The sequence below is a fragment of the Cygnus olor genome, chromosome Z (genome assembly GCF_009769625.2).
Source record: "Cygnus olor isolate bCygOlo1 chromosome Z, bCygOlo1.pri.v2, whole genome shotgun sequence".
Taxonomy (NCBI): domain Eukaryota; kingdom Metazoa; phylum Chordata; class Aves; order Anseriformes; family Anatidae; genus Cygnus; species Cygnus olor.
Window position 1 is genome coordinate 10820495 of NC_049198.1, and position 11885 is coordinate 10832379.

An 11885-nucleotide genomic window follows, 5' to 3' on the forward strand; every position below is an offset into this window, starting at 1 on the left:
TTGATCTGCAGATCAAGGGGGCCAGGCCCTCCTGCACGCAGCAGCAAGCCGCGAGAGCGGACGGGCAGAGATGTCAGGAGGGATTTGCAGGCAAAGCTCCCCCGGCAAGGCTTGCTGCAACACGGCTGTTGCTGGGTGAAGCCCGGACCCATGATGGCTGCACAATAGTGCAAAGAGAAAAGAGCTGTAGATCAAGCAGCTCTGCCCAGCATGGGGAGGTGGCCGGGACAGGGCATGGTCCCCTCCACGATGGGATTAAGTTTTTCTCATTTTGCTACGTTCAGAAGAGAAGAGGATTTGAGGCTTCTTATCATGGCCATGAAGTGTTACCCATCCCCAGCGAGGGCACCACGGATCTAATCCACATAACACCTGTGGCCAACGCCCATGCACAGATCAGCTGGAACCAAAATGCCCTGGAGAAGGGCTGGCAGGGGGCACAAATACTGCTGGGAGCGGCCATCATCGCTCAAATTTCTTACAACACTATCATGACAACCAAAAAATTGTCTCTTGGGCCAAAGGTACCCTGCTTTGCAAATGTTATCCCCCCTTCTCTTCAGACCATTAGAGTCTTTATAAAGGGTTGGGCAAGGCTCTATGACAGCCTTATACCACAACAGAGGGATCCCAAGCATTTCTATCCTCTCTGTTTTCTATTTGCTGCTAATTTCTGGCACATGGCAATGCTTCGCCTCCCACCCCAAGCGATGCAGCTCTTTCGGAGAGCCCAGAGGCTTTGGACCGGGGGGTCCTGCACCAACCAGCCCCCTGTTGTCTGCAGGCTGTGGCTGCTGTCCGCCGGGAGCAGAGGGGGCCCCTCTGGGGTGAGCCCCTCGGGTCACACGCAGGAGTCAGCAGCCAGAGTGTGTTTGCATCCGTTGCATGACACTGGGGCGCTGTTTTAATTTAAAATGGATTAGGCTTTGTTTTCTTTTTAGCACAATAACATTGCACGCATTGTTGGGCGATAAAATCCACAGATAACCATGCCAGCGGGGTGTTGGGGTGGACGTGATCAGCGGCACAGCATGAGCTGAGACGGTGAGGAGCTGGGGGAGGAAAGCCTTATAGAAGTGTGCTGCTGGTAGCAAAGACAGCAGTAAGGGCTGCAGTTCCTGGAGAGGCCCTTGCACAACTTCTGCAGAGCATCTTCCTGAAAGTAAGGGGTGGAGGGGCTGGCACGGGATCTGGATAATAACAGGAGCAGGACACAGGGTGCAGGGCAGCCTCGGATCCAGTTGCTCCTTGTCTCCCTCCTACTCACAGCCAAGCAACACTGATGGCACTGATGACTCCTGGGAGGGAGAGGAGCTCCTCCCAAGGGAGCGAGGATGTCTCAGTTCACCCAAGCACCTGTTTGCAAGTTGCTCATTTTCCCGAGCTGGTTCTGCCCCTTCCTGCCTTCCTCCTGCTTTTTCCTGGGCTTAAGGTCTGCAATTAGTGCTGGCATACAAGCACTGCCCAGCCAAGGTGCTCTGGCAAAATCGTTTTGTTTCCCAGGTTTCTTGGCAGGGCCCTGACATCACATGCACCAGGTTCCTTCGCTACCCTAATCCATGCCTTTTGGCCGGCAGCAGGGATGTTATTTGGCAGCGCTGACCCTGAGCTGCAGGAAGCAGCCCCTGAGAGCAAGGCCTTGGGGTGCCCCAGGGCTGCAGAGCTCAGCTGGGACTCAACTGGAGGCACAGGGCCACAGAGCAAAGTCTTGGGACACCTACCTGTACCCCGACATGGTGCTAGAGACCAGCCAGTATTTCTCCCTCCCGCAGAACTGGAGACTCCCTAACAAACCCTCCTACAATCCTATTAAGCTCACCAAACTCTCAGTGAAGCAAGCTGGCCCTTGCAGGTCTCTGACCCAGTCCTACCTGGATCTCCTCTCCAGTCACATTGACTCCCAGCACATGTGATGCCCAAGGAAGCTGATGCTGCTGGCAGAATGCGCTAGGAGAGCTCTCATGTAGTGCCAGGAGACGTGACCCAGTGCAGCACTCAGTGCAGTGTTTTCCCAGAACTTTCTTACCTAAAACCTTTCATAACCTCTGGTGACTTTTTTTTTTTAGCATCAGTTTATCTGCCGACGTGCTCCAGACCAGGCATCCCTTGCTTTGAATGCCAACAGCAGGCACCAGCCTCCTCTGGGATGCTTTGTCACTGCATCTCCACGTGTGCAAGGATAACAGCAGCTCACGTGGACGAGGTGTGCGTTGGGGCTCGGAGCACACGGCAGCATACTGTGGTAAACATAGCCAACGCTGCTGCCCCGGGCAGGGAGACGAGATGGAGGGAATCAGGGGCAGCAAGAGAAAACACACAGCTCCGCATGACACCAGCGTCCACCTGCCCTGACCTGCCAGGCAAGTGGAAAAGCTGCAAACATCGAGACTGGAAATCTCTGCAGGTGTTGTAGCAACGTGCTCGCAGGAGAGACATGTGGGTGGTAGGCACACGGCTGCCCAGGGCAGCAGAAGTAGGGCAGATGCTCTGCACAGTGCTCATCGGAGCAGCCAGGTCCTACTGCCGCTCAAGTGATGCCAGGACAGCCCGGAGCCACCGAGGCAGGAGACTGTCCCTGAGCAAGGAGGTGTCCCAGGACACCTGGCATAGGCTGCAGCACCACCAAAACAGCCCAGAAGAGCTGGAAGGTGCTGCATGGAGAATGGCAGCAGGAGCACAGGACCCCCAGCCCTGCAGCTGAACACCTTGACCTCAGTGCCTTGGTGTTAAACCCCTGCAGAACTTGTGTTACAATGACAATTCTAAATGTTGAAAGCAAACCAGCCTCCAAACTCTTGGCAGCAGCAAGTCTTCAGCATCTGCCTGCCACAGGGGGCTCTGCTCGTGGCCTTGAGTCTGAGAGGCCAGAAGGTTGAGATGCCACAAGCCACCAGATAACAGCAGAGCCAACAAGCATGGCCTGGCCACAAGGACACAGTCCAGCCCCGGAGGAAGCCGTGCTCGTTGTCGTGAGGGCTGCATGTAAGCCTTCCCCTGGGCCATCTGAGGGCTGGCTGATAATACCATGGACTGATAACTCCTTTCCTGCTGGCAACGTAGAGCTTCTTGTTACACAGAGACTCTTCTCTATTAGGTGTAATTATGGCAGGAATGCGGACAACATGGATTTGCTTACACGAGGTGCCAGTAATTCACTCCTCCCACGATCAGTTTTCCAGCATTTTATTTGTCTGACACATCAGATCCCATTTTCTTAGATCCCATTTTCTTTGCAATAACAAATTAAGTGTCATTAAGTCAGGCAATCATAGAACCTCATTTATCCAGTGCTTCCTGCAGAAGAGCTCCTCGGTGCTATTTCCAACCGCCACCCTTGCTGGACATTATATGCACTCGAGAGAAATGGACACCCTTTTTATTTGATCCAACCTGACACTGTTCCTTGCAAGGAGCTCCAGACCTTTCAGCTCCTACCACGCAGGCAGAGATAGGCTCTGGGGAAGGATGCTGCAAGCCAAAACCTAAAGGCAGACCCCAACTACCTATGAAAAGCCCTCTGCTAGCAGCACATGCTCCTCTCCTACTCAAATCCAACTAGATCAGCCATCTCCTTGGGCAGCAGTCCCTGCAGAAAGGGATACATTTCAAATGTAGGGAGCAAAGGAAGAGCAGCTCAACTGGTTTGTACTGGGGAGAGGCAGGGGAGGGACTCATCCAAGGGGGAATTGCTCTAGCACAGCGTAAAACAAACCTGCGTGAACACAGTGAAGAGATAAACCTGAACAAAGATGTTCATCACTGAAACTCAGAAAGAACGAAGAACAACATCACTGTTTCACGTACATGTATAAATATATGGGAAGAGCAAGTAGAAAAGGTCTGCAAAACTTATCACACTGAGTTTGGCCAATGTGGGCAGAATGCACCAGGTGCTGTGTACCAAACCCGCATAACTGCTGTTTTTCAGCAGGACTGCAGAGAAACGTGGGCCATTCATTATTAAGCTGCAGAACAGCCTCCTTCTCAAACTGTATCCTCCACGGAGGCTAGACATCTGTCAGAGAATACCTGAAGGTAGCAGACCCCAGCCAAAATAAAATGAGGAAAAAGAACAGCAAAGCCAGGACTGCTGGGTCCCATAGGAGCTGCCTGCTGGTTGGGAATCTTTGGTGGCACTGCATCCTTGTCCTGCTGATGGCAGGGGACAGCTGGGGTCCTGCTGAGCCCCGCACAGAGCTGATGACCCGGCCTCTCTCTTTGCTACGGCAGAACCATGAGGGAACAACAGGATCAAAAGAGCAGTAACGAGCTCTGGGCACTTGTCAGACATCCGTGCTTTTAACAGAATCCCAAGTGAGCCGCTGAAGGGGGCATTAGCGCTGTCACGTGGAGCACATGATTTTGGAATTCACTAAGCCTTTGATGCAGTGTGAGTGCTGCCGTCCCAGCCGCTAGCCATCTGGCTGAGAGGCGGCCAACTTTCCTCCGCCCCGGCAGCGGAGGGACGGCCGGCGCTCGCAGCACGTTGCAGGAGCTGCAGAGCTGGAGGATGCGCGTGCGAGATGGGCTGATTGCACCCGCCTTGGTGCTCCAAAAAAGGCTTCCTCTTTTCTTCCCCCAAAATAGGTTACAGAGGAATGGAAAGTTTAGTTATGGAGAAGTGGGGCTCGAGCTTGAAGTCCTGTGCTTAGTTCCTGGGAACCAGAACGGAAGCACCTTAATTTGGACAAAAATGAAATTGAAAGCTAAAGGCACATGTTAGCGAATGTTGTTGGCCACGACACAGGGTCACATTTGAAAGAACGATCTCAATTACAAAGTCCCCTCTAAACATTCAGCTCTGCCTTGTTTGAGGATGGTTTGTAAATTAACCATGCGGCAGATGCGAAGATGCAGAGGTGACTCTACCCACACCCAAGGCACATAAACATCTTCATAGTTTTCAGGACAGAAGAAGCCCAGCTGCTTTTTTCACAAGAGCCTACTTGAGCAAGTTAAGTAAGTTAAGAACCTACTTGAGCAAACCTGCAAGCTGAAGCAATTCCATGCAATTCCATCTCAAATTCCCATCAGCAGGGGGATTGTGCACCAAGATGCCCTCTGCGCGGAGGCCACGTGCTGCCCCTTGCTCTCAGCCGATGCGAGCAGTGAGGCAGAGCCGTCTCGGAGCTGGAGCAGCGCCCACGTTCACACCTGCCCTGTGCAACTTCAGCATTAGGGAGTTTATCTCCCCTGCTCTCATCCTCCTCCTCCTTGCAGCACAGTCATGCTGCTGGGTGAGGCTGGCGCACCCTCAGCCCGGCCAGCCCTTGCTGTGCGGTTGCTGTCATTCCAGCTGGACAATGTTTGGGTGAGACGATGACTTTGGCAGAGGTTCAGCAGCTGTGCTGATGCCCACCACAGGGGCCAGGGCTCTGTTGCTGGCAGACACCTCTGAGGCACAAAAGCAGCAGGAGAAACCCTTGGAAACGCTCCCTCGAGTCTCGTGACACTGTGAAGCGGTCTTTCTTCCCGATTTGCCAGAATCCTAATCTGCCAAATGTTTTTTTGCTTCACAGGAAGCTAAGTAGCTTTGGGAACAAAATCCATGCTCACCCAGGGTTCCCCAGGCTGTTCGCTGCCAGGATCTGTGATGCTCAGAGCTCACCCTGGACACAGTAAGCTCAATGAACAGACCAAAACCCGGGCTGAAGACCCTCCAGCCCAGCCTGCCCTGGCCCAGAGCAGCTGTGAGCCTCAGAAACATGATGCTTCCTCCAGGGTCCCTGCTGCAGGTCTGTAGTCACTGCATCCCAGAATGCAATGACAGTGAAGTCAGTAAATGCCCAGAGCCTCACTTGGGTGTGAAAGCACTGCAGAAGGGGCTGAGAGCTGGCCATAATCTTGTTGCTGGGTGCTGGGCCATGGTGCAAACGTTAATCCTGCACCTCCTTTGGATGCTTCATGTCCCAACCTCTTCCAAAACATCTCTAAAGGAGCTCAAGGTGAAACTGCATTTCAAGGTGAAATGTTAAGTGTTGTGTAACCATGCCACGTAAAGCTGTCTGCAAGAGACTGGAGGGTGGCAAACAGGAGGTGATTTCCTCGTGGGTTTCCAGCAAACTCCAGGTTAGTACTAAAGAACCAAATTAGTACGCAAAAGAATAAATGAGACATACTTCAGAAGACAATGTGCCCTTTGTCATATCTCAAAACCTCCTGCGATTCTCTGAAGGAGACTAACCACAACAAACTAAATGGAAATCCATAACAGAGTCCGTTAGAGTGATAAGTTACTAAAGCTGAAAAAAATAATAATAATTAAAAAAAGCACACTTCAAAACAACACAAAAATGTTCACACTGGAAGGTTGCCAGTAAGTCAACAGATAACAGAGACATGAAAGAGTCATTCAGAGAAGATAGAGGCACAGCGGAAACACACCGCGACTTATCCACGCTATCAAAGAGCTGAGGGAAATTCCCACACTGAGACCTCTTCTTATGGGGACGAATGTGACAACTTGCTTCAAGCAAAAGCGTTGGCAGATATGTTTCAAAACAAATTAATAACACAATCAGTGAGTGACATAGATGGCGTTTATCCAAGAGCTCTGGAGGAACCCAAACAGATCTCTCAGCTGCTCTGGGTCATGCAACCTATTGCTTAACTCAGCCTGAAACCAGAGGAGTGACGGCAGGCAAAAGAGATGCCAGGGTTGGGCTTTTGCATTTTTTTTTAAGGGCTTCAGGTAGGTCTAGGGATCTGTGTCTTTTAAATCTGAGTTCCATGCTGGGAATTAGGAACAGCACTCCTGGGCATGCGGAGAAGTGGGATGAAGGGGGAAGAAACAACCCCGCTCTGGGGAAGAAGTCAAGTCACTCCTTGGGGGAGTCAGGGGTCCTGTTCAAGGCTGTGGCTGGGCAGATGGATATGCTGTACCTGGATAACCAAAACACTTTCAGAAAGGTCATCCACCCAATGTTTTTAATCCCTCTTCTCCACAGCATGTTCATTCTCATCATTAATAACAGGCAGAAGATAGCAGGTGGAAAATGGTCAGTGCTTAACACAGAGGAAAGTTACCAGCGCTGCCCCACCAGGAGCTGTGCAGAGAAGACAACCAGAGGAGAGAAACAGATGTGTGTAAGATCATGTGCAGTGACGGAGGTGTTTTGAAAACATTTGTGGTGTTATATAGCACAGAAACCACGGCATAATGATTAAATAATTATATAGCCTCTTAAAAACCAAACAGATCTAAGTACTCCTTCACTGTAAGTCATAAATCTGAGGAAATTGAGGATGACACTAAATCAGGAAAAGCTGTTGACTCTATTAAGAGTAGAGAGACCTTGCAGGGAGATCTTGACAAATCAGAGAGCTGGACAGTCCCCAGCAATATGAAGTTTAACAAGAGCAAGTGCCGGATTCTGTACCTGGGGCAGGACAACCCTGGCTGTATGTACAGACTTGGAGGGTGAGAGGCTGGAGAGCAGCCCCGCAGAAAGGGACCTGGAGGTCCCTAGAGGAGAGGTAAGAGGTAAGCGTAGAGGTAAGGGTACTTTTTTCAGAGTACGACTAATGTGGATATTGCTGGAAGAGCATACCAGAGGAAGCACTGCTTTATAGCCTTCAATCTGCTCCAGGTGTACTGCATTGGCCACTGCTGCAGCCCAGATCGATGTCAGGTTTGACCCCTATGTCCCAGACAGCGGTTTCTATGCTCTTGTGATGCATGAGAAGCAATGCCCCGGCTAATTAGCCTGACCTAAATGTTGCTGCCAAGCAATGGCACACCTCACAAGCACCTGGTCTGCACAGTAGCATTGACTAGAAGGTGGGGAAGACCATACATATCTCAGAGGTGCTGTTACAACACTCCACAGGCACTTGACATAACCTAGCATGAGACTGAGGGCACTGTGGAGAGCCGTTTCTGGGCGGAGGGCCAAATGGGTCTTTAAAACGCATCTGAGGAAGGACACATGTCAACATACACCATAACATTTTCCAGGAAGAAAGCAAACACCACCAAGGCTGCCAGTTTTGTAAAAACAGATTACAAGCTGTACTGGTTCTTGAGTCAGAGGTTCATGTTCCTAAACCTCAGAGCTACCTTAAAGTCGATGGCCAGGCCAGTGAGAGGTGAGGAGAAGGCAGAGCTGGGAGAAGAGGGAGCAAGAAGGGTTGAGAATGGAAGGAGAGGAAAATCTCTGTTTTAGCTAGCCTGATGGTGAGTTGCTGGCCAAAAAAACTCAAAGAGATGCCAGAGCCCCAGTTTGGCCAGACCAAGACAGATCTTAGCCTAGAGGAGATGAGCTGAAATGTTTGCAGCCAAGACCATCCAGATGTAAAGCACTGGGGGAGATAAAAACGGGAGACAAAACCCTTCTGCAAAATCAGGGAGGCAGGTTAGGGGAGCTCTCTAAAGGACGCAGGGAGCACACTGAAGCACAGTAACAAGGCTCAGACAGGGACCCCCAGCTCCTCCGGCCGTGGGGAGCTCGCTGCACCAAGGCTCATCCTGCCTCCGTGCAGGGAAACTGCTGCGGGGGTCCTGCCTCCAGGCGGGGGTCTGACAGGGCACAGAGGAGGTGCAGGAGAAGAGCTTTGAGAATGATTTATGGGTTGGAAAGGGCAGGCTCTGACGTGAAAGAAAACTAAATGCTGTGCATAGCTTATTGCAAAGAGGGGTGAACTGCAATACGTAAGCAAACACCTGTTTCGTTACCAGGTGTTTAATGAGATTCCAATATGGCAGAGAAGAGGGAAAAAAATATATATCTAATGCAAGCAGGCACTCTTTCTTCCCTTTTGAAGCAAGTACAACCTAAGATTTACCAGGTGGTGCTGTCATGCATTCTCCAGTTCTGCCATTAGTTCTGCAGTGCTGCGTCCTGACAAGGGCTGCAAATTATCCAAGCTGCTGGCTCGGATAACTCAGGTCCTTTTTCCAGTTCAGATGAAGTTTAGCCTCATGGTAATCCAAGCTTGGTGAGGACCTTTGTTGAGGTCAGGACCTGGGAGTCTGGATGCTGCACAGAGTATGAGGCAGCCCCTGCACAAGCGAACTGCTCAATTTAACTCAGACTGAGGACATTAACCCCCTTCCACCAGCCTGTCTCTATTCACCTTCTCTCCTTTATTCAGATTATGAGATAAAATTCCTCCCCAGCCTCCAAGCCCACAGGTCCCTCCAGCACTTCTAGTTCTCGCTCCTGCGGACGGCAGAGCTTCTCTCTGCTCTCCCTGCCTTCCCCAGGTGCAGGCTCTGCAGGCTCCCCACCCCTGGGCACCCATTCCAATCCTTCCTCTCTAAGCCCACCTCAAGTCCCGTGGGGCATGAAATGCAGTGCTCGGGGGATCTGGGAGCTGCTCCTGTTCACACAGCCTGACACAGCCCTGGTATTTGCTTTTTTATGGGAGTACATCCCATGCAGCCCATCACACGTCAGCTGAACTATAACATGACGTGATATGAACAGCCTTACCACCTTGCCTTACACAATTTGCTCTTTGCTTTTTGTAAGATATAACTTCTCAAGTAATACAAGGCAAGCTGCTGCAGTAGGAAATGAGATAGGGCTGCTAGTTCAGCTGCTCCTCTTTGATGGAGAAGACCTTCTTCTTGGAGTAGGTGAAAGAAATCATCAGGCTAACTCATCCCCTTACACAGAGCTGAGCTCCAGCGTCTGACTTTGGCCACAAGCTGGAAGCATGCAGGCAAAGACGGTGCTAGAGATGTCAAATTTGTATTTTCTACTTCAGCAACCTGCTGTAATCTCAGCTTTTCCCCATTTCTGGCATTCATTTCTCCCCATGAGAGACCAGCACCTGTCAGACAGCCCGCCACAAGCTTGGCTAGACCTTGCATATAGGCACATCATCAAGTACATGCTATTGCTCCCGCAAACCAGAGCCTCGTAGCAATCACCCCAATGCCTCCAGTGCTGCATAACCTCCTCAGCCTAGCAGCTTCTCACCTTTCTCTTCCCTTGGTTTCCTCCCACCACGTCACAGAAAGAGCAGATGTAACACAGGTAGAAGAAGGCCATCCCGCCAGCCAGGCACACTGCTCAGGTCCATGCTAGGTCCCTGGCTGCCCATGTTGTGATTCTACTTCCCACCAGTGAAACCAGGGGAAAAAGGAGTCTGTGATCCATCTGCTCTGTTTCAGGGAAGTGTACCAGGAGATGTCACAGACAGGCAGCAGAGAAGAGTCCTGGCCCTCCCCTGCTGTCGTTTCCCCCAGCATCGCTTGTGAGCTGTGCCTGCAGCAGCTCCCAGGAAGCACTGGAGGCAGCTGCTGCAGGAAAGCTCTTCGCCACCCTCCTTGGTTCAGCATTATCCCTGCTGAGCTCCAGGAGTGGTTTGCAGCTGGATCTTAGCCCTGGGTTTACACCATGCTCTGTGGCATGGTAACTAGGAAAGAGTTACACAGCAGCTCAGTTCCTGAAATGCATTTCTCATGTCTCATTTCTGTGCATGAGAGTTCTTAGAAATGTCTGGGCCACGAGGCAGCTCTATGTGCTGCCCAGGAGGAAGGCTTTGCAGCCGTCCAGCGGTGGACGAAGCCAAGGAGAACACTGGCACAGGAGCCAAGACTGCCCAGAAAACGCCCCTGGGCTTAGCCAGGAAGACTCTGCAAGCAGCAGCCTTGGACTGCCTGGACTAGTTCTGTCCTGAACAGCCTCAAAGCAGCTGCCAAGACCCAGCATGAGGAAGAGAAAAGGTGTGTTAGTGCTCCAAGGCATTGCTGGGAAGAGCCAGGACATCAGGCTGAAACAACCACCATTTCCCTGTCTGGTTCCCAGCAACATTCCCTTGTGACCCAGTGCAGCTCAGTGCTAATGCTCAAACCTGCTGAAAGGGAAGAGAAATAGCCCCGTGGTTAAAGGCAGAGACACAAGCACCCTGTACAACATTAACAAGCTTCCCTGGTGGCAGCTGGAGCCTGTGTGACAGGGATGAGGCAGCACTCACACCTCAGGAAGGCTGCACAGGGGTGTCCTCCTGCCTGGGGAAGCGCCGAGGTGGCTCCGTGCAGGGTGCTCCCACCCGGGGCACGTGTGGGGAGACGAGTTTGCAGGAGGGTGGAGCACTACTGGTGCCAGTTGTACATCAGGATTACTGGCCCACCAACTTTAGCTTCTCCCACTGCGACACTTTGCATGTTCAGAAGTAATCTGCAGGGGTAACGTGGCCAAGCCTCTAAACACTGCCCCTTCCTGAAACCACAGCCCTCTGCAGCGCACAGCGCAAGGGAGAAAGCAAAGGTCTGTGATAGCTGTCCCTGGCTCAGCTCCATGGGGCTGTACCTTTTTCCCAGGTTCCTTCAGGAAACCCAGGCAGCAACCTGCTTGCTTTTCAACACTGCTTGTCCCAACATAAAACCCAACAGTGCATGACTCCATTCCCTGGTGAGCTGGCAGCTGCATCGCTGAAGGGTACATCAGCACAGGACAGCCCTGCGCTGGAAATGCCCAGGCCATGGCAGGCAAGCTGGAGCAAAGCACTGCCTGAGGAGCTGCACACGTGCCACCCGGCATGGACTCAGTTGGCCATGTCATAGCTGTCACCTCTCCTAATGCCCCAGAGGAGGCAAATGCGAACCTTTGGCAGGACCCCGCGATGGCCACACGTGAGGGGCAAGCTCCCTGGTGCTTGCTGACAGCAGCTGGAAGCAGCCCTGCATCTCAGAGGCCATCAACATGTGGGTGGGTGCTGGCAATTACGCAGGCATGGACAGGTTGGTTTTAAGCTCCTCAGAGGTCAAATCCTGCTGCAGTTACTGGACTTTGGAATAGATTCTGTGTCCTGAGAAGATCCTGTGTCTACTGTTCACAGGAGATGTTAGGTGCTCTCCCCTCTTTGCAGTCCATGGCCAAACTGACTCCAATAAGCACAAAGAAAACACTGAACATCTTATAGGAAGAACTTAA